This window comes from Rhipicephalus microplus, chromosome 4, assembly GCF_043290135.1.
Source record: "Rhipicephalus microplus isolate Deutch F79 chromosome 4, USDA_Rmic, whole genome shotgun sequence".
NCBI lineage: Eukaryota > Metazoa > Arthropoda > Arachnida > Ixodida > Ixodidae > Rhipicephalus > Rhipicephalus microplus.
The window spans coordinates 188375093-188399131 of NC_134703.1; the positions used below are offsets into that span (position 1 = coordinate 188375093).

General features: G+C 48.2%; 1 protein-coding gene across 1 annotated transcript in view; it reads right to left on the reverse strand.

The window, feature by feature from the left end:
- LOC119173003 (uncharacterized) overlaps positions 1 to 18468 on the reverse strand; it is a 222053-nt gene extending 203585 nt beyond the window's left edge. Inside the window, exon 1 of the mRNA XM_075892022.1 lies at positions 18381 to 18468. The gene's annotated coding sequence lies outside the window, so the exon portion shown is untranslated. The remainder of the gene's footprint in view (positions 1 to 18380) is intronic.
- Between the last annotated feature and the right edge of the window lie 5571 nt (positions 18469 to 24039).

Consider the following 24039-nt stretch of genomic DNA (forward strand, 5'->3'; position numbering starts at 1 on the left):
GCTGTAGTGTGAGGTGCTTGCGATTTGCTGAGCTCTTCCTTGATCGCCGGTCTGATGAGTTCTCACAGGGCGTCCATGTCACTTCGCTGGCCTCCAGGGAAGACATTGACAGGTGCATAGTTTATGCCCCGGTTGTACTGTCGAGCCCGCTGTTCTAATGTTTTTTGGATGGCTGTCGCCTCCATAAAAAACTTCGCTACTGTTCGTGGTGGGTTGCGTACGAGAACAGCAAATACCTCTTGCTTCACCCCACGCATGAGGTAGCACAGCTTCTTATTTCAGTCATATGAGAATCTGCGCGCTTGAACAGGTGGATTACGTCATCGATGTACATTGCGACATTTTCGTTGGTGAGTTGGTTCCTGGTTTCAAGCACAGCTTGCGCGTTTTCTTTGCGATCCATGCATGAACAAGTAGCCAGAACTTGTCGCCGAAATTCCTCCCAGGTAGTAAATGAGGTTTCACGGTTCTCATACCACATCCTTGCAAAGTCCTGCAAAGCAAAGTATAAGCGGCGGACCTTCTCTCTCTCGTCCCAATCGTACAAACTTGCCACTCTCTCAAAGAGGTTAAGTTAATCTTCTACGTCTTCATACGAGTCACCATGAAATACTGGTGGCTGGTGAGGCTGATTGATCACCACGTCTGCCGGTGTTACCTGACTTGTCATGGTGGTGGCATCCATTGACTGGGTTCCTCTCGGCGTGAAGTGAAGTGGACGTAATTCTGGTAAGTCACCTCGAAGACGGCGACTGGTTCTCTCATGCACAGGTGTCAGCTCCACAGGATCAACTTGCTGGTGGTCGGGGCTATGCTGTCTTGCGTTCGTAGGGTACTGATTCGTTACCCAGCACCTCCACCAGACTTGTAGTGACGTTGAAGGACTCGGGGGCATAATAAAACGTATTCATTAAGAGGGCGAACTTTTGCCCACAACTAAAAGTGACTATGGTCGCAGAACTACGTGTCAGTCTAACAGCGAAGATGTTCTTCAGCTACCTTCTTCTTCCTTTATATGAGAAGTGCCGAGCGCATGGCGCAGATCAGTTGGGTCCAGCTGGGTGCTCGTGCCATTATCGTGTCTGCGCAACACAAGACGGCGCGCATGTGTGTCCCTATGTGCACGGTGATGGGCGCGTTGTTTGAATGCAGGCAATTAAGATGTCGCGGCAATATCATGCCTTTCCAGGAGCGTTGATCAAGCCAACAGCAAAGGCTAGATAATCTGGTGCTATCTGTGAGACATTTTTAGACTCTTTATGGCCTCCGAGATGGCGAGCGCGCGGAGTGTATCTTGGAGGCCATGCGACTCTTACTTTAAATAAAAAAACCTGTATGTACCGTTCGCGCGCGTGCTCCAGTATGATCTACTGTGTACGTGTGTGTGTACGTGCGTGTGTGTGTGTATGTACCACAACATATTTATAAGTATGCCCTTAGCGGTTGAAGGGCGCACTAGGGGCCGTATTTTGCTATCGCGTTCAACTCTTAAAGTCGAAGCTTAAGATTCCCCAATTTTTTCTTTGTGGTTTGATATTTGCACTGCCGACGCTGCTTCACCGGACAGCCATTATATCTGTCACGTCGACCGCACACTTTAATTTGCTTGAATATGAGAGACATTTTTATTCGCGTGCGCAAGACATTTCATGCGTTTCTAACGTCCACGCGTTTAACTTGATGTCTGCGTGATGTGTTAACAGAAAGAGAAATAAACATTTATTTCGAAACAATGTTCTGAACGATTCCCGGTATCCCTCTAAGGTGGGAGGGCTCCCTAGTCTAGGACCCCCTGGCTTCGACTGCCCTCTTGGCCCTGGCGGTGAGTGGTCGCTGGTCTTCCAGGTCCTCGAAGACGAGCTTTGCCTCTCGCGTTTTCACTAGGCGGTCGTCATTTGTTCTTGGTGCTTGGTCCTGCTCCGGTTTCATGTCACACTGGCATTCCAAGAGCAAGTGTGCCGGGGTGTCCAGTACGCTGCAGAGCAGGCACATGTAACCATGTGTCGTCGGGTAAAAGCGGTGCATTAATATTTCGAGTATGTTGCTTGACAAGTGTGTGAATATCACGTATTCTTCTTTGGTTAGTTTTGAATGGGGCGGAGAGTGCACCCGTCGCTTCAGTTTAGTAGGGACGAAGAGGTGTTTTCTACAACCTCCATTTCTGCAGCCACGAATCGGTTATTCTTTGGTCCCGGGGCAGCTAGTCTGGCGTGTTCGCAAGCAGCGGCACAGGCTGCTTTGTTTCCCTAAATACGGTTACCTACAATGCAACTTTTAGGCGTCAGTAACTTATAAAATAAAGGTTACAAAGGAGTTTATTTTCATGTTTTCGTTATTTTGCGGTGCCTAAACGTTACAAAATCCATATTTCGAGCAATGCATAAGATACCAGCGTGAAAAGCGCAGTGTAACCTGTCCCTGATAACCTATGAACAACGCTGTAACTTATGTGTACATAGCCTCACCGCGTCCCTCGCCAAAAAAGAAAGAGAGCGTGAAAGCATGGTGAAATTATACCGCAGCCGCAAGCACGAGTTCTCCTCCGCTTGGCGGTCGGCTGTGTTCGGCGCCATGAAGTCTAGACAGCGGGAAGGTGCTGCCACGACAGGCGCAGCGCATTTGCACCGCGTGCATAGCATGCAGCGTGCAGCGCCGAATCGTTCGGGCAGCACGCGTGAGGCACGCCATTTTCTAGCGGTGCTTGCAAACTTCGTTTCCAATTTGCTTCCTTGGGATTGTGTGCGTTGCGGGAAACCGGTGCAGCAAAGACATGTGGGGTGTGCTGCGTGGCAGCTGCAACGAAACTTCTTGTGATTGTCGGCGTTACGTCGTTTTTTGTTCACCGGACGACTTCACAGCAAACGCCATTAGTTGCGACTACTGCAACCACTGCCCAGCGCCTCATGGCCGAATAACTGACTTGGGTAAGTGGCTTTTGTTTCAGATACATTTTGACGGCATGTGAGGTCTTCCTGGTTTCAATATACTTGTCAAATCGGGACCCTTTCTCAGCTGGTAAGAGTGGCCTCGTTTGTGGATTTTGTTGTTAGAGTGCTTGTCTTAGCTATATATATATATATATATATATATATATATAGACGTAGCGAGGAAGGAAGCGCACTGGCTCCGTAGTAAAAACGGAAGCGAGAAAGGACGACGTATGAGGAAACACTTTTATTAATCACATACGTTTCGGCTGGTGGGCCAGCCTTCGTCAGTGTGACATGTAATGTAGCTTTCGTACCCATTATATGCATTTCTAAAATGTTTTGGGACATGCGCTATAGCAATCGGAAGTGATTCGACATGATTATACAAAAAGGCAAAATGCATTTGGTGTGAAGATGCAATGCGCAAAGTAACATGGACACAGCGGTCACCTCTTATCGTTATAGCGACATCAGTACGAGTTAAGGAGATTTTAAAGTAAATATGGCGCATGGTGTGGAAAGCATTATGACAACCATGCGTGTATATTGAAGCGCATGAACGAGCGGTATACATACTAAAGATAACCAGGTAAACTGAGTTTGTTAAGCAGGGAACAAGGATGGTTCTGCCGAAAACAAGAATAAGAAGTAAAATAACAGGAAATGAACTAGAAATCTCGGAAGGGTATGAGACACCTTAAGTGGTGCAAGGTAGATTAGCGAGTGTGCCTGCGTGTTCGTTTATTCCAGAGTTTAGTGTACCGAACTTGTAGATTAGAAACGACTCGCGCATTTCCTGCTCATGATGAGAGCGGAAACCGGATTCCAGTACCGTTGCTTTAATATTGTCGAAATAATGACCAGGTATTGCTAGAAGTTTCGATAGAGGCAGATTTGGAAGGGTTTCGACATGCGACTTATGATTATTAAACCGAGTTCTAAACGGTGTTTCTGTATGACCAATATATTGTAGATTACAGATATCGCATTCGAGCATGTATACTACGTTGGAACTGTCACGATTTAGATTGCCCCTGATTGTTAACTGAAAGCCAGTGGATGAACTGGTGACAGTTTGCGTAGTTACCATGTGCGCACACACCTTGCACCGCGACTTCCCACAAGGAGCGCAGTCATTTTGTTTACGGGCAGCGAGCTTAGACGATAAAAGAATATCACGGAGGTTACGTGCACGTCTGTACACGACTCTCGGTGGCTCTGCGAATACATTTTTAAGGCGGTTGCTTTGAGTTAATATGTTATGTTGCCGCTTCAAAATCGCGGTGACGTTTGGAGCTGACGTTGAATGGGTGAGCACAAGGTTAACCAGGGTTGTACACAACGCCTTGGGGTCAGCGTTGAGCAGGTCAATTCGGTTTACTTTGTCAGCGCGTTTTATGGCGTCATCAGTTATTACCCGTGGATATTTACGTTGAATGAGCAAACGTTTCAGATCCTGGCAATTTGAAAGGAAATCTTCGTGGTTGGGACATATTCTTTTAAACCTATGAGCTTGGCTGTACGGTATCCCTGTTTTGCAATGTCGGACGTGACTGCTATGGAAATGGAGGAGTTGATGCCTATCAGTCCGTTTGCAAAAGAGATTTCTGGAGAGCCGTCCTTCGCTAGCTGTGACGGTGACGTCAAAAACGTTTATCGTTGTTGATGAGTAATTATGGGTGAAAGTGATGGCGGGGTGGGCTTTGTTGAAATTCTTAACGAAACTTCAAAGACTTGCTTCGCCATGTGGCCAAATCATGAAGATGTCATCGATGAAGCGTTTGTAGAAGCATGGCTTCAAAGGTTAATTCTCTATGAAGTTAGCTTCCAACAGGCCCATAAAGATATTTGCGTAGTTAGGACCTACTCTAGTGCCCATAGATGTCCCGTTTGTTTGAACGTAGTGGGAGTTATTGAATTCGAAGTTGTTTAGTTCTAAGATGAGCTTCATGAGAGTACCAATGGTTTCACGATCAACTGGCTTGTCAAAGCAACAATCGTCGTAAGCCTTGATGAGAGTGCAAATTCCATCGTTGTGTGGAATGTTTGTGTACAAGGACGAGACGTCAAGTGTTACCAGAAAGCTATCGTCGGGAACACCTATGTCTAAAATGTCTTTTAAGACGTGATTTGTGTCCTTTATAAATGACAAGAAAGTAGGTGGGATTCTGTTTATGAGGCTATCGACAAACCTGGATAAGTATTCAGTTACTGTTCCTATGCCAGAGATGATAGGGCGTCCTGGGTTATTCACTTTATGTATCTTGGGCAGAAGGTAAAATCTACCGGCAACAGGGCTGAGTGGAACGAGTGACCGGGCTATCGTTTTATCGATCTTTTCATTTTTTACAAGTTGTGCGAGTGCGTCCTGCAATTCGACCTTGTAGTCGTTTGTAGGATCGGTAGGGAGTGGTCTGTACAAGTTTCGATCTGAGAGCTTCCTCTCAGCTTCACTTATATCGTCACATTGATTAAGAATGACAATAGCGCCACCTTTGTCTGCCGGCTTGATTATGATGTCGGGGTTAATTGCTAGCTCTTCGAGTGCCCTTTTTTTCTTTTGTTGCTAGGTTATGTCGATGGGGAGCACGAGTTTTGTAAGAATCTATGACATCTTGTTGTACAGCCTTAATATATAGGTCTAAGCACCTATCATGTTGCGGTGGTGGGGTCCAGTGTCTCTGCTGAGGGAGTAGCAGCCCGCTTCTGTGGTCACTAGAGTGATCGTAAAAATATTGCTACTTAGCTGACGTATCAGCGGTGAAAAGACGACAACGAGGAAGTGGTCTGTCGGTTGCGCGTGCTGCTTCCATCTTAGTCGACGCCATACGCATCATTTTGAATATAGATTTTAAATAGACACACCTCGTGTCATTATTACGGAACATCTTTGTGAAGGAGGTGCTGGGTACTTCCCCGTCTTCATCACGAAGCTCCGCAACGGCCGCATCATCATAGGTCCAACCATGTCACAGGTTGAACAACCATCGTCTTCGCCACCTGCCCCTACCGTGACTTCTACATACGTCGTTCTACCTCGCTCGTGATCCCGGTGTATTTTCCGGTCAGGATGGCGTTGACGTCGACAAATGGATAAACCGGTACGAACGGGTCAGCGCAAGCTATTGGTGGGACCCGACTCTTATGCTTGCCAACGGGCTTTTTTACCTCGATGGCCCACCGCGCGTGTAGTTCGAGACGCACGAAGCGGAGATTACGAGCTAGGACTCCTTTAAAGAAAAGACCCGCGACCTTTTTGGCGACACCATTGGGCGGCAGATCGCAGCGCGGAATCAACTGGCGGCCCGTGCATATACGTCGACGGAGTCGTACGTCACGCACATTAACGACGTCATCGCGTTATGCCGTCAGATTGACGAGCACATGAGTGAGTCGGAGAAAGTGGCCCATGTGCTGAAAGGCATAGCAGACGACGCATTTAATCTACTAGTTTACAACAACGTTGCCACCGTCGACGCCATCATTAAAGAGTGCCGGCGGTTCGAAGAAGCCAAGATCCGCCGTATTACTCAGCGATTCACCCGGCTGCCCAACACGGCCGTCACCTCATCGTGTGAAGCCGCCCGCCAGTCCCCCACGTATGACAACGTCACACACATTGTTCGTCGGGAAATCGAAGCCGCCTGTCCGGCTCCTCTTCAGCCACCCGTTTTCGCAACGCTCGCCTCTGACCAACAACAGCCGACAGTGGCGTTAATACAAGCTGTGGTGAGGCAGGAGTTTGCGAACCTCGGACTTCCCTCAGCATGTCCCCTGACTCGCCCTGAAGTCCCGTCCTACTCCCGAGGACACGCTCACCGTTCACCTCCAACAATGCCCTTCCGTAACCCTTCGGAATGGCGAACACCCGAAGACCGACCTATTCGTTTTTCCTGCCACCAGCCTGGGCACGTTTCTCGCTATTGCCGGCGCCGTTGGTCAAACCAACCACGTCAGACTTTCTCTACCTCGGCGCTCATGCATCCGATGAGCCCTCGACGTTCAGACGCCACACCCTTCAATTTCTATTCGTCGTCATCTTACGAGCCTTCCACTGACGCCCCTTTGCCCGGTCGCCGCTACCCTGACGCCCCTTCGTCCGGTCGCCGCAGCTCTCGCTCCCCGTCGCCGCTACGTCGCCAATCCCGCTCTCCGCCACCTCGGCCCTTTGCCTCGCCGAGCTTCTCTGGACGACCGCAGCAGGAAAACTAGATATTGCAGCTTATAGAGGTGAAGCTGCAATACCAATGACGACCGAAAATCTTCTACTAACGCTTCCCACGCACCATAGCCTGCTTGAAGTACAAGTCGACCATGTTCCTGTGACCACCCTCATTGACACAGGTGCGCACCTGTCTATTATGAGCGCTTCTCTACGCTGCCGCTTACAAAAGATTATGACGCCATCTACGACGCAGGCAATACGTGTTGCCGATGGCGGTACTGTACAAGTAAACGGAATGTGCACTGCTCGTGTCAGCATTGCCGGTCGTCACGCCGTAGTCCTTTTTGCCGTGCTAGCCTGCTGCCCTCATGACCTCATACTTGGCCTTGATTTCCTTTCGGCACACTCAGCCTTAATTGATTGTTCGTCTGGTACCCTCAGCCTTGATCTACCAATCTTTGCCGACTACTCTGCAAAGCCCACCAGCCGCTTGAGCCCAACCACTTTCGTTCGCCTGCCACCTCGAGCCGTCACGTACGTGTCTTTGTCATCGACCCCTCCCGTTCCTGACGGTGATTATATCGTTACGCCAATGACTGACGTTCGGCTGACGCGCAGTGTTACTGTGCCCTATACCATCGCGACCATAGCGGAAAACTGTGGGTTACTTCCGCTCCTTAACTTTGGTTTCACCCCTCAAGTGTTGCTCTGCCAGATGTCTCTAGCCCAGCTAACTGCCATAACAGAGGTCGATGTCAGTGTTGTCGCTGTATCTGCTCTTGATCGAAGCGCAGTCTCACGGTCACCCAGCTCAGACGATGGTATGTTTCGAAGCATGATTGGATCGGAGCTGTCGCCTCACCAGGCCGACGCTCTTTGCCAAGTTTTGGCCTCATACAGTGACATTTTCGACAATGACGATAGTCTCTTGGGCCAGACTAAAATTGTCACTCACCGAATCAACACTGGTGACTCTGCGCCCATTCACCGTCGGCCGTACCGCGTGTCAGCGTCTGAGCGAAAAGTGATTCAGAAAGAAGTGGCCAAAATGCTTACGAAAAACGTAATCGAACCATCGACGAGCCCTTGGGCATCTCCCGTGGTATTAGTAAAAAAAAAAGACGGCTCATGGCGTTTCTGCGTTGATTATCGCCGCCTCAACAAAATTACCAAAAAAAGACGTGTACCCTCTACCACGCATTGACGATGCCCTTGATTGACTCCATGGCGCCACCTTCTTTTCATCTCTCGACCTTCGATCTGGCTACTGGCAAATTGCTGTAGATGACATGGACCCGTGACGACGTGATCAGTGGACGACGTGATCATTTTCTCACCTACCTTTGCAACCCACCTTGAACGCCTTTCGACCATTCTATCCATATTTCGACGGGCCGGCCTGCAGCTCAATTCCTCCAAGTGCCACTTCGGTATTCGTCAGATTACCGTATTGGGTCACCTTGTTGACGCTGCCGGCGTACGGCCAGTCCCGGCGAAAGTACGCGCTGTAACAAACTTCCCAGTCCCATGCTCTGTCCATGATGTACGCAGTTTTGTGGGCCTCTGCTCCTACTTTCGCCGGTTCGTGAAAAACTTTGCGGCACTCGCACGGCCACTCACCGACCTTCTCAAACAAGACGTCCCATTTTCTTGGGGCCCTCCTCAAGTTGACGCCTTCTCTCAGCTAATCACTGCTCTAACGACACCTCCTATTCTTGCACATTTTGACCCCGATGCTCCCACAGAAGTGCGAACAGACGCGAGTGGTCACGGAATTGGTGCAGTTTTGGCGCAAATTCAGCGGGGCAACGACCGTGTAATCGCGTACGCGAGTCGTCTGTTTTCTAAGTCTGAACGCAATTATTCTATAACAGAACGGGAATGTCTCGCTCTTGTTTGGGGGGTTTCGAAATTACGTCCTTATTTGTATGGCTGCCCTTTCCGTGTCATCACAGATCACCACGCGCTGTGTTGGCTTTCTTCTCTGAAGGACCCTACTGGACGACTTGGTCGTTGGGCATTACGCCTACAGGAGTATTCCTACTCGGTTGCTTATAAGTCTGAACGTCTCCATCTGGACGCCGATTGCTTATCCCGCTACCTTGTTGATCAGCCCGACGAACCAGACGTCGAGCCTAGCCTCAGCGTCATGTCAATGTCCCAGTTTCTTCAGATTGGTGATGAACAACGTCGTGATGCTTCTCTGCGACAACTTATTGACCGTCTCGAATCTGCTCCGAACGACACGTCACTTCGCATGTACTTCCTCCTGACTGACACGCTTTACCGTCGTAGCCTCCAGCCAGATGGCCCTGAGCTCCTTCTTGTCGTGCCGAAAAACGCGTTCAACCGTGCTGCACGAGCTTCACGATGAACCAACTGCTGGTCATCTGGGTGTATCTCGGACGTACGACCGCGTGCGTCGCCGCTTCTTTTGGCGCGGTCTCGCCCGGTCCGTTCGCCATTACGTGTCCTCCTGCGATAAATGCCAACGTAGGAAGCGACCTACTGCGCCCCCGGCTGGACTTCTTCAAAGGATCTCCATCCCAAGCGAACCTTTCTTCCGTGTTGGTATAGATCTTCTCGGTCCTTTTCCCGAGTCGAAATCGGGCAACAAGTGGGTCGCTGTTGCTATAGGCTACGTGACTAGGTATGCCATCACTCGAGCGCTCCCCACCAGCACCGCTACTGACGTTGCGGACTTTTTGCTCCACGACGTCATCCTACAGCATGGCGCTCCTCGCCAATTACTCACAGATCGTGGCCGCGCATTTTTGTCCCGTGTGATCGACGATCTTCTGCGCTCTTCCTCGACGCACCACAAGCTGACCACTTCCTACCATCCACAAACAAATGACCTTACCGAACGGCTAAATCGGACCCTAACGGACATGCTCGCGATGTATGTGTCTTCCGACCAGCATGACTGGGACCTGGCGCTACCTCACGTGACCTTCGCGTACAATTCTTCGCGCCACGACACCACTGGTTATTCACCCTTTTATTTGCTTTATGGCCGTGATCCAACGTTACCACTCGACACCTCACTTCCAACCACTACAACGCCGTCAACCGAATATGCACGCGACGCTATTGCTCGTGCCGACCACGCACGTCAGATCGCCCGCTTTAGACTTTCTGCTTCGCAAGCCACCAAGAAAGCCATCTACGACAGCCGGCATGCTGACGTTCACTTCTCACCCGGTTCTCTTGTTCTCCTGTGGTGCCCAGTTCGTCGAGTTGGTTTATCAGAGAAGTTATTGTCTCGCTACATGGGTCCTTACCGTATCATCCACCAGGTAACCGACGTCACCTATGAGATCATTCCTGCATCTGAGACCACAAGCCTGCCTGCAACCACACGCAGTGATGTTGTGCACGTCAGCAGGCTAAAACCTTACCACCTTCCTACTGAAGACCGTAGTTAATGTGCACCGAGACGGCGCTTTTACCGCCGGGGGGGAGGGGGTAATGCTACGTAGGTGACGTATCAGCGGTGAAAAGACGACAACGAGGAAATATACGCATCATTTTGAATATAGATTTTAAATAGACACACCTCGTGTCATTTTTACGTAACAATATTCTTTAAGGCGCATATTTCGGGCGAAGTTGTGAAGGTCCTTAATGAGCTGAAACTCACTGAACCCACCGTTTGCTGGACAAAAACTAAGCCCCTTCGATAAACAACCTATCTGCGCGACTGAAAGCTTTGCTGAATAAAGATTTATTACATTGTCTGGCAATGCTCTTTTATCGACTGGATTTGCTCGAATATCATGGCTTGAGGAGGGCAGCATGTTGTCACGCATGTACTTCTTTTGTTTGATTGCATTTAGTTTCGCAACCTTATTTTGCTGGTAAGCTACAAACTGATCAGACACCGGTGCGGATATCTGCGAAATCAGAATCCTTTCTTTCTGAAACAGTTGTTTAGCGCGTGATTTGTTATGATCTATAACAATACGCGTCAAATTTAGCGAAGCGCTCTGTAAAACTTGTTGCCATCTCGCCTTGTGGTGAGAAGACTGCTCGGAAGTAGCTGCGTTCAGTCGCAGTTGTAACCCTTTGGGCACTTTGGACGAAGTTAGGTATGTTGATAACGTTGACGCATGGAGCTCAGCGCGAATCCTTTTGTCTACTAGTTTTCTAGTTTGCAAAAATGTTTCATAATGTGTACAAAAGGCAGCTTTACCAGTCAAATGTGCTGGAAGTCACTTGGACACTGTGTCCCGGTCAGCATTTCTCCTCGATGGGTAGTGACGGCCAAGGTTCGGAGAAGTCTGCGTCGCACATTCGTTGACGACATTAAAAGTGTTCCGAGGAGAGCACATAGCGTCGGCATCACGTGAAGCGTTTATCAGTGCGCTTGTAGAAAGGTTCAATGTCAGTGTCGGGTACTGCGAAGTCTCACTGGACGTGAAGTCGCGCCATGGTGAGGATGCGATTCTGGTGTGCTTGAAGCAAAGTTGGCAAAGATGGGTGGCAATAAGGGCAACGCCTTCAAAACTGGGATGCAATCCATCAGCTGCCAACACACGAAAAGGAGGCAGCCATTCAAAGCCGTGGTTGACGTAGAAAACTTTTCGCGACCGACGGCAGTAGTCTCGAAGTCGGTAGTTAAAGAAGCAGGCTTCGCTATTGCAGCGACGGATAAAATCGTGGTTGCGGCTACCACGGCGGTGGTTGATGCTTCGAGGAGGTATAAGTGTGGCGTAGACTCTAGTTATCTGAGGCAAGACATTTGCGACTTGATCCAGCAATAGCCGATACTGAGTAAAGGTGATAGGTCAGTCATGCGATATATATATATATATATATATATATATATATATATATATATATATATATATATATATATATCAAGACTGACCTATTGCTCACGACACAGTGTAGAGAGATATTTTTGTCGATTTATCTGCTATCTGTGCTCCTTTTTATAGCAGAGTACCAGCGCAGCTGCGTCATGTTGTCATGTGCTATCTTTGAAAAGTAGGGTGATTATCCTTCTCCAAAGAAATATCGCCTTCTCATGTGTGCTCGTGCGCAGCGGTGATTACGTGTTTTCGTGTAGTCATAAATGCGCAAGCGTCCAGTGCCTGGCTGCGGCATCAATATTTTAAACCAGAGTTCTAGAACTCTGTGCCTGCTTTCTGTACTTGTAAAGTGAGTTCTGCGCCGTAAGCTTTTGACGATACGCTTGGGGCACGAGTGAATATACTTATTGTGTGGTTCCACAGAATTATTTTTTATGCAACACATAAACGAAACTGTTTGTCTTAGTGTTCAGTGCAACATATTGTGCAGACGACATCAATAGCGTGACAGAATTTTAAGTTTTGTTACGACACGATTCTGTCTCTTATTTCATTGTGTAATCTACGTAGGTGGTATAGAACAAAGCAGTGGAGTTGTAGTGCCTACGCAGAGCGCGCACTCGAAAGGTTAGTGGGCGCAGCACACTTGGATTTTCTTTTTTTTTTCTGTCGGCCGCGACAGTTCTGTGGGTGCTCGGCAGCCTACCCGCAGGTCGCGGGTACGACCCTAGCCGCGGTGGTCGTGGTGGTCGTGGACTGCTCACAAACCGCCTGAAGAGTCTTCTTTTGCTCTCGAGAAAGAAGAATGTGCAGCCTTGTACTCCACTCATATTTCTGTTCGTCTTGGTTTTGTGCGCCATTTTGCTGCTTGTATATTATATTGTATACAGGTCACATTGCAGCGTATATGAGAGTTGCTTTTTGAGTCCTTGAGAAAGCACGAAGGACATTTTAATAAAGGACGTTTTGAAAGCAACTTATGTCTTTTCGATTGCTGTATACCTTTGCAAAGGTTGCATTCCGAAAGAAAAGGTTGTAACCTACATAAACAAAATTTAACCTTTAATTTTGTAACCATTAGAAAGATTACAAATGTAAAGGTTACACTTATGTAACTTTTAGGTTATAGGTGCACAAAAATGTGAAAAAGTTCACCTTTGCATAGATTACCATATTTAGAGAGTGTACGCCCTCATGTCCAGGAACCGACATTATGTAGTTAAATGAAAGTGGAGAGCTTCGTAGTGGTATGATGTTAATTGCGTCGGCTGATACGCAGCCGTTCTCACAATTCCAGCAAGCGGCTTTTGAGTCAGTGAAGATCACCGCGGCGTCTTTACATGTTGTTGTGGCGAGAGCGATTGCCGCTTCTTCCGCACCGTCTGAGTTGCGCGCCTTGACCGTGGCTGTCGCTAACTCTTGGCCTTGAGAGTCTACGACGCTCATAGCGTACGCGTTTCTACGTGGTTACTACGGCGCGTCGGTATAGCGGGCGTTCGGGTCTTGCTGAATTTTAGTTGAACAGCCTCAGCTCTAGCACTTCGTCTACCTTTGTGGAATGTCGCGTGCATGTTGCGTGGGATAGGTGCGATAGACATGGACTCTCGAACGTCCACCGATATGCGCTTTTTCCGGTCTGCATCCGCAGTGAATGAATCACTGTAGTTGAGATACCAGGGAACAAACCTCACAGTGAGCGTAAGTTTGAGTCGTTCCAGCTGACTGTTGTGAGCCTTGGCGAGCTCTTGCCACGCGTTGTGGATGCCCATCTTAAGAAGTCGTGAAGTATAAGCCATGGGTGGTAGTCCCAAGGCTGCTTTGGTTGCCTTTCTTATCATAATATTAGTATTTTTCTATTTCCGTGGTTTTCAAACTGACGCATCACGTGCCGTACGTGATGCGGCTGGTGAACAGAGCTTGCATTGTTCGTAGGCTGACGCATTCTTTGCGCCCACTGCGCTGGTTTGCAATCCTCTTGACGAGGTGCGTGAGCTGCGAGAGAGTCCTTCGAAGTCTTGGTAAAGTTGCCACTGCCGAATCATCTTTGTGTGTGTGAAGTCCGAATACCCGTGGCATATCAAGTTTTGGAATAATTGCCCCTTAGAGAATGCCGCAAGGGTCGGGATCTTTGTATATGGGAAGTCTGCCTCTCTTCGTTGCTTTGAGTACAAGGTGCTCAGACTTATTGGGGGCACAGCTGAGGTCGCAATGTTGGAGACACCTTTCTATGGTGTTTACGGCATCTTGGAAGCAGCTCTCTTGTTTCTTGATGTTCGAAGCCTTGGTCCAGAGTGTGATGTCGTCAGCGTACATCGCGTGCCGCACATCTGATATTATATTGAGAACTTTAGGCAGATAGATCATGACCACGCTGAACAATAGCGGTGAGATTACTGAACCCTGCGGTGTGCCCCTTTAGGTAGGGGGAAGCTTTTGGTGCGGATGTTTCAGATCCCCTCGGTTGACGTATGGTCTGTGAGAAAGTTTCTGACATAGGTGTAGCTCCTGACGCCGCAGCCGGTTCCTTTGAGGTTGCTGATGATCGCGTCATGGCTTACGTTATTGAAGGCTCCTTTGACATCAACTCCGAGTATTTAGTACTTTGTTCAGTGACTGACGTGGTCAAGAAGGTCTTCTTCTAGTAGTAGAAGCATGTCGTGCGTTGAGAGGTGCTGTCTGAACCCGAACATCGTATCTGGTAGGTGCCCCCTACCTTCTAGGTACAGAAACAAGCAGTCGTGTACCATATATTCAAACATCTTTCCCACACACGAGGTGAGGGAAATTAGGCGCAAGTTCTCAATGCTGATAGGTTTGTTAGGCTTGGAGGCCATCGTGATATCCGAGTGCTTCCGAACCGCAGGCAGCTCTCCTTGTTCCCAGAAAACATTCCAATATTAGAGAAGAGCCGTGGTGGCCTAGTGCAGTAAGTTGCGCAGGTGTTTGTGGTCTCTTCCGGGGCTGGTATTTCTTGGCAATTTCGAAAAGCTGCGTAAAGTTCTGCCTGCGTGAAGAGCCGGTTGAGGTCAGAGTTGGGAGTTCTCACATATTCCGTGGTGTTAAATGACGCGACAGCGGCCACGTCTCCGCAAAGCTTTATTCACTAATTATTATAGGAGATGTTCTTCCAATCCGGCGTAGTTGTGCATAAGCTTGCGAAGATGCTGCTTCTGTGTGGCTTTGTAGGGTTGCGTGTATTTAGGAGAGCGTAGCAGGTGCCAAATCTTCTTGGTGCTAAGAGCTTGTCGCAGAAGGCGGGCCAGTTCTGTCTGGCCAATTGGTTGGCATAACCTTGATTTTTCTTGGTGATGAGAGCCATCATGCGTTTCTGTAGCTTCCTGTTAAGCTTTTGCCGCTTCCACCCCCTGAGAAGTCCTCTCCTAGCATCCCAGAGGTGGAGAAGATGGGCGTAAATTGCGGGCGTATCGGTGTTGAGCTGTATGCTTTTAGTGTGGCGTTCGGCTGTATCTAGCACATTCTTGAACCCCTTTTCAATGTCACTTATAGTGCTTCCAACGGCGAAGCCATCCCTGGAGAAATTTCATGCCGTTAAGCGTGCTATTCCTGGTTTGGTCTGTCTACGAGTGTGCGCTACGTTAAGTTGAAGGATATGGTGATCACTGCTTAAGGTTTCTCGTAGCACACTCCACTTTGCCCGGGTAACTTTCGCTGTGAAAGTGAGATTAAGATTGGTGTCTCTGGAGACGCTGCTATTTTCAGTTGTCGTCTTCTGCAGAAGGTCGTTCCACAATTTTAGTCCATAATGCTGGGCAAGCCCTTCTTCGTGGTGATACGATAGCCCCATGCCATGCGCGAGACATTGAAGTCTCCCACTATGACGATCTGGTGGCCATTCGTGCGCTTCCTGAGTTTTCATACGAAGTGATCGAAATCTGGTAGTTAGTCTCGAGGGGGGCTGGATACGATGGCTATGAATAGGCTTTTTTGCGTCTTTCGTTCCGGCAGAAGCTCTATAAAAGTGTGCTCCGTCTGTGTTTGCCCTACTTCATGCTTTTGCGCTGAAAGAGTTTTCTGACTAGTACGACAGTGCGTTGAGTATGTGAGCAGGTCATGTGTCTTTGCTGGCAGTCGTACTGGGTGTTTGTTTTCTGGAGTGCGATGATGTGGGGTTGATCAGACTTGATGAATTCTTGTAGGCTCGTATGCTGTGGATGGTACGACCTACAGTTCCATTGCCATATGCGTAAAATTTAATGCTGTTTTTTTACCTTATGCTTGCGGCTCACCATCCTCGATTGATTTGGCGTCACGTCGGCGATCGCAAGTCGGTGAGACAGAGCGTGAGGCATTGTGGCTGTTCATCCGCACTTTCTTCCCAGATAGTTGACGTGGGTTGCTGGAGGTGTTGAGCTGTGCCACGGTGACATTAGTTTTCTTCGCGTGTGCAATAAACTAGTTGAATTGTGCAGCAATTCCGTCAATCTTGGCATTCAACGTGGTAATTCTGTGTTCGAAGGTAGCGGCCTTTTGCTCGACCACTTATTGGACCTTTTTTTACATCGTGACATGAATGTTTGTCATAAAATCTTCCTGCAATATAATGCACAAGACATCCCAAAGAGCTTGGACGTTCGCCTTAGCGTCTTACCCAGCTTCGAGCTTGTGTCTTCGAGCATTTGGCATTGTTCATCTGCATTTTCAGAAATGTTTCACAGCTCTTTGTATTTTTGAAGTAGTTTGTCCATGAGCTCTTGTTGCCTTTTCTGACTTTGAAGCAGCTTTTATATAAGGTTTTGATGGTTTTGCAACTGGCTGTGCTGATTCTGGAGCTTCCTCTGCTGGTTTTACAATAAATTTTCGAGGACCCATCATGGATGCGGTTTATGGCGATGAAGAAGTCCAGCTGCTGCTACCACTCGAGTCGCTTACCACGGCGGCGTAGCTAGTTCGTTTGGCTGATGGCAACTTCGTGCGAGAGCGCGAGCATGAAGTCGATTGCAAGACTGACTTGAATTTTCTGCTCCTGGACAAGCTGCCCGCGCCCCTGCCGCTTGATCGAGCTGCATAGGTGTCAAGCTCAGGGAACTCTTCTCCAATGAAGCTCCAGTGGTTGCCTATTTCTTGAATCCTGTTGAAGAGCTGTTGTCTTATATTGTAGGGTGGTGGATGTAGCTTTCGTCTCCTCTTGCACCCTACTTGTAGTTTCGTGCACTTCTCCGAAGGTCTTGCAGGTGGGTTTGCACCCATGTCCCTGCATTTGTCCAGCCTTGCCACATTTGTAGCAGAAATCTGGGGTAGGCCTTGGACAGATATTTTGACGGTCTCCCTTGTTGCCAAAGGTTCGGCAGTATTGCACGGACTTGCGAAATGGTCTGTATCGGACGTCTACGCTCTGGAATACTATGTAGAATATGCGGACCTTCAAAGAATACGACTGCCACACACGATTGACCCAGCATTCGGGCTTGAAGAACGATGTATCGTGCCGATGCGTGGATTCCAACCATGAGTACTTTGGTTCGTTTTTTCAGGCATTAAGTGTTTGATCGTGCCTTTGAAGACGTCATCCGGAGTGCGTATGTTGCCATTCATATTGTAGACGTTGCCTCCAAGCTGTATTTTCTTGATTAGGTTTTCCGTTCTCCGAACTTGTACGCGTACCTTGTCGCTGAAGTCTTCTTGCGATAATGCGCTCGCTCTTCCGATGCCATGCGTGACAGCGACGATGTTCCGTTTGGCGAGGTCGAGACCTGGTTGCGAGCAGTAGACAATCTTAAAGTGATCGAGCGGCAGAGGTGGCACCTTGGGCCTGCACTGATGCTGCGATGGTAATGACTTCAGCGTCTGCTCTGTGATAGGTGGGTGCCCCGTGGGTTGGTTGACTGGTGTTTTTAGGATCGTCACAGCCCTCTTGTCGATCTTATTTTTCGTGAGCTAAGTGCTTTCACTTTCAATTCTTCTGCTACTGTCAGCGAATTTTTCATTGGTTTGTTTGCGTCCACTAGGTCAGTTTGCATTGCAATTTCTTTGTATTGCTCGTTTCTTTGCGTTTCGCTTACTGCGGCTGCTTCACGACTCATTCCAAGAGCTTTTCACCACGGCGAGCGCGAGTGCTCTTGCCGTGCCATCAGATTCGCCTTAGCGCGTGGTCCACGCGCCGCGCAGATTTTCACAGGAACGAGCTTGGCGTTAGGCTCAATAATGTGAATGTGCACTTGTGAGGATTTAAGTCTTATATCTTGTGACAGGATGCACTCACTCAAAAGGGGCATTAAATGGGGACAACTTTCTGTGAAAATTAAGGGAAATCTATGGGTGCAAAGCTACAGCTTCTGTGCACCTCCGTTAAGTAGTCTGGTTCGGCTCGCGTTTTGAATGACGGCGGTATTCAGGCAGCCCCACTCCACACAATTTAATACGTCTGCGCACACAGCTATTTGTGAGTGAAATTTGACACAAGCTTCTTCGGCGAGTCGTTGAAACAGCTAGAGCATGACGCGTGCTTACCTGAAGACGAAGTCGTCATTTTGACTGCGAGGAAGGCGTAAAACGTGCGACGTTTTCAGATGCGCTAAAACGCGATGCGACTCTTCGGAAAGCAACAACAGATATGAATATCTGCTCGGTGCATGCGGCGTCTCTTTATAAACTGCTTGTAGTAGAAAATAATGTCGTTCTTTTTTATTACTTTCAAGCGGAAAACACGGACGCATCTGCGGCACAATGGACCTTTTTTATGGAGAGGAGGACTTCCTCCTTTTTCAGCTGTTGCACGAGAGTACAAAAGACAACGTTACACCCTCGGCAGTGCATTTCTGTGGGGTCACGCACGCTAACAACAGCGCACACACCACTCCAACTTTCCCTTTTTCCTTTCTTCTTTCTTTCCACTCGCCGAGAACAATTTTGAATCACTAGCACATGCCTTGAAGCGAAGCGAGGACAGCACTCCCCTGCTTTGTAATTTTTTTGCTTTTAAGACGGTGATTATCAACATGGACATGCGCCACTACCAGGAGTTAACGTCCCCACTAACCCCTCTAAAACTAACACGCCAAGGATGACACGGCGTCTTTGAAAAAGGCAGGTCCTCTCGAAACGTCGGCCATCCAGTCTGAGGCACTTACACTGTTCATCCTGATTATCCCACTACAATAATGAAGTGTGTAAAGCAGGGAGACACGATCTCTGAAATGCGAATCACCGCGTGTTTACAGGACGTTTTCAAGACCCCACATAGGGAAGAGCTAGGGATAAGAGTTAATGGAGACTATCTTAGTAACCTGCGATTCACTGATGACATCACCTTAATAGGTAACTCAGGGGACGATTTACAACTTAGGACTACAGAAGTGGACACGGAAAGCAGAAAATAAGGTCTGGAAATAGATATTCTCAAAACTAAAGTAATGTGCAACAGTCTCGGCAGCAAACAGCACTTAGCGATAGGTGGAAAGGACGCTGAAAACTGTAAAGAATTTGGTCTACTTAGGACAAGTAGTAACCACGGAGCCGAACCATGAGAGTGAAATAACTAGAAGAGTAAGGATGGGGTGGATCACAATGGGGAAACCTTCTCAAATCATGAATTCGCCACTTACCCTCAAGTGAAAGGTAAATAACAGCTGCATCTTGCCAGTAAAAACCTACGAATCAGAAACCTCGAGGCTTACAAAGAGGGTTCGGGTCAAATTGAGGACGACGCAGCGAGCGATGGAAAGGAAAATGATAAGTATAACCTTAAGAAACAAGAAGAGAGCAGAGTGGGTCAGAAAACAAACCCGGTTAAAGATATCATAGTTGAAACCCAGAAGAAGAAATGGACATGAGCTGGGCGCGGAGAACATAGGCAGGATAACCACTGCTGATTAAGCGTAACTGATCGGACCCCTTCAGAAGACATACGCTCGAAGGGAAGAGGGAAAGTTAGGTGGGCCGATGAGATTAGAACATTGGCAGGTATAACGTATCAATTGGCAGAACATGGAAGAGGCCTATGCCCTGTAGTGGGCGTAGTCAGGTTCATGTTGATGTTGATAAGATGTGCCTCTTCTGAATAATAAATCACTTAAAAAACAGCGTTTATCTGAGCAAGCACACTTTTCGTGCACTCCTCTTAATTCCCGCACTGTTGAAATTTCTTGATCAGGCTCACAGCTCAATACGAGTCTGAGTGAGTGCGAGTGAGTGAACTTATGAATGACTTCGCCCACCTATGCCTGAAGGTAGCCCGAGTCTGCAAAGACATTCATACATATTGCTCAGAGAAAAACGTTTCTTAGTTAACGAAGAAACTGTTACTTCTCTTTGTTGGAACGCGAATAAAGTGTCTTTGCGAGGTGTTCGTTGTAGCCACTGAGCTGGCCAGAAGACCTTCTATTAGCAAGGGCCAGGTCAATATTGTATACAATCCAACGCACATGGAGGCTCGACCTCTTAACATGAACAAAATTACCCTTTCACAAAACACTTGCAGAAAAGAACGTAGAAAAGGAGATCAGGAACGGAGAATCACTAGATCATGACGGCTAGCATTCGAAAGTTAAACTTTATTTCAATAAATGCAAAATTAAAGGTCCTCAGTATCGTCCCCCAAATTCATGTATATATATATATATATATTGTTACACAAATTAAGGTAACTTAATGGGGGGGGCTTTTAATGGGCCCTGAGTCCTCGATGATGATCACCGCCATGGCTCGTACCCACTCAGGGGGATCGCAGTGGAGGCAACGTCGTCTTCCTTTTCTGCCCATGCTTCCCTTGTTTTTCCTGGTAGTGATACTTTGTATCAATATATATATATATATATATATATATATATATATATATATATATATATATATATATATATATATATATATATATATATATATATATATATATATATATATATATATAGTGGGAGTAATAATTCAATGGGCCAGTTAGTCTTCGTGAAGGTATGGGATATGGCACAACGGGAGCGTTGTCAACAAGGATAAATATATTTATTTCCCAACAGTTTCGGGAGGGGTCCTCCCTTCATCAGGGGATGAGTTATACTGACATGAACTTCAAACTTCGTTGCTGCCGCGTCCCTTTCGCCTTGAAAGATGTTTGCGAGAGTGAGAGGGAATTAAGAAAAGAAAAAAAAAACAAAAAAGGGGGAGAAAGAAGACGAAAAGAAAAAGAAAGAAAAGAAAGAAAGTAAAGAAGAGGAAGAACCACTGTCAACACTGAGAAGGAAACCAAGTGTCCGTGTACGTCCGCATACGGTTCTTATCACGTGCTGTTCAGTTCTCGACGCGTGTCGGGCCACCCAAGATTGTCGCCGCGGTGCCGGGAGGGTCCGTGACGGCGCGCGTAAAAGAAATGTTTCCCGTTAATGGGTCGGTCGGCTATTTACCTTTCGCTAAATGGACGAAGATTAAAGGTAAAGAGCCGACCAACCCATTAACGGGAAACATTTCTTTTATGCACGCCGCACGCCGACCGACCCATTACGAGGAAACCCTTTCTTTACGCACGCCGTCACGGACCCTCCCGGCACCGCGGCGACAATCTTGGGTGGACCGACACACGTCGAGAACTGAACAGCACGTGATAAGAACCGTATGTGGACGTACACGGACACTTGGTTTCGTTCTCAGTGTTGACAGTGGTTCTTCCTCTTCTTTACATTCTTTTTTTATTTCTTTTTCTTTTTCGTCTTTTTTCTCCCATTTTTTGTTTTTTTTTCCTTTTTTTGGTTCCCTCTCACTCTCGCAAACATCTTTCAAGGCGAGAGGGACGCGGAAGCAACGAAGTTTGGAAGTTCATGTCAGTATAACTCATCCCCTGATGAAGGGAGGACCCCTCCCGAAACTGTTGGGAAATAAATATATTTATCCTTGTTGACAACGCTCCCGTTGTGCCATATCCCATACCTATATATATATATATATATATATATATATATATATATATATATATATATATATATATATATATATATATATATATTATGAGCGCTATGTGCTTCATCTTCATGTGTGTGACAAAAACCATTGTAGTGATAGTGATCGTAGGTCACGCGGGCTGGGTCACTGGCTAGTGCGTCTGGATAAAAAAGATAACCTGGTTACTGTCGTACTGGACGTGGTCTCATAAGTCGTGGAGTGTTCTTTGGTTCCCACGTCCTCCTGCTCTACCCGTCACCCCTGGAGCTCCAATTTGGTCGATGGTTGCGCCCTCAAGCAACAGCGATGGCAGAACCCAACGCGTCCGCTACGGCAACCGCTCCTTCTCAGCAACTTAGGCTTCACTACACCGTGAGTACCTCTCACCGAGACCCTCCGGTATTTTGCGGCCTTCGCGGCGATGACGTTGAAGAATGGCTGGACAGTTACGATCGAACCAGCATTTGTAATTATTCGGACGAGGCGCACAAGCTGCGCTACGTTCCTTTTTACCTCGATGGCGTCGCTAAAACCTGGTATTACTACCACGAGAGCGACTTCTCCAATCGGTCGGCCTTCACGGGGCTTCTCCGTCAAGTATTTTGCACGTCTATAGGATGCTCTGTGGTAGCGAAGCAGGAGTGTAGGAACGCGGTAAGAATCGGTAGTGCGGCAATTTTCGTGTGCTTTTATTTGCTTTGCGGTGTAAGCTTGGGAGGGCATGCCAGCCGCGGGCAGCCAGCGTTGCCAGAGTGACAGGCGGTCAAAGCGCGACCGACCAGTTTTGCCGCGAGCGCAGACACACGGCGCCAGCATATTACACTGCTTTGTTCAACGCCAGCGACGGTCGAGCGTTTCCAGTTACTACTAACTCAAGGAAAAGGGAACCAACCGGGGTAACGAAAGGGGTGAGACTTTAAACGTCGGTGTGACGGCCCCTTAATTGCCTTTCGGAACGGGCAGTCGGCGCATCAACGGGCCTCTTCCGAGACCCCGCGCACCGCGGTGACTCCTCGCATCGGTTCGGCGTATGGCCCGGCCACGTACTGTTTGCGCGCCTGCAGAATCGGCGGCGCGCGTTGCGAAAACTCTGAAGTCACCGACGACCTTTTCTGCCGGTCCGGCTTTGGTCCAGTAACTCTCATAAGCGGGCTCGCGACACGGGAAATGGTGACGGCCGCCCGTTCGACGCCTGGGTTGCCTATATTTGAATCGGGCATGTCTTCGACTGCGTCCCCGTTTATCTGGGCAAAGGAACTCGTAAGCAGAAACATGCGCGGTCAGCGAGCGGTTCCTCGTACGGCGCACAGAGGCAAGAGGATTATAGCCCCGTCGTCAAGAAATTGACGTGGTAGAGGGAAATCGCCCTACGGCCGCAATACCGAGTACGGCTAGCTCTGTGTAGATAATTGTGCGCCGCGAAGCTGGCCTTGGCCTCTATGCTTTTTCTAGTTTTGTTTTATTTACATTTTGGTTGTTGTGTTGTTTGGGGAGAGTGCATGAGTCCCACGTGCACGTAGGCGGGATCCTCGCGGCGTTTCTTTTAATCTACCCAATGTACTGTCCAATCAAAGGACAAGCAAGTGATTATGTGCCGAGAGTGTGGTAAGGGCGGAGCGCCAGGAAGGGATAAGAAGAGGCCCCGTGGCTCCGCCGAGTGTTCTGAACCGAGCTTGCGGTGTTAGGCACCATCGGCTCCGCCGAACCCCGTAGGGTCGCCCTACAGAAGTCGGTTCATTTCCAAATTGTTTTTCTTTTCTTTTTTTGTAACATTGATGTCCATTGTTTTGTAAAATCTGTAAATACAAGTTTTCTCAGCCATCTAAAACTCTTCAGCGTTGCTTCTGCTTCATCGTTAAGCGACCAGCAGGCCAATAGCCGCTATTGGGATAGCGGCGTACGTTTCTTCTCCCACTTTGCTACACCACCGCGGGTGGTGCGCCTCGGGCGCCGAGTGGGGAGAAGTGGTTTCTTCTACATCGAGAAAAGAACCTGATTTTACTCAGAAGCTTGCAACCCGCATCCAGGGGGACGATGAATCATATACGTCCTACATTGAAGATGTTCTGGCTCTCTGTCGCCGAGCACAAAAGGACATGATGGAGGCCGATCACATCCAACATCTACTGAAAGGTATCAACTCTGTGGCCTTCAATGCTCTCGTGATCAAGAATGCAACTATCGTCCGGGACGTCATCACCACATGCCAACGCCTGGACGCGCTTCATTCCTTGCGCCTTTCACA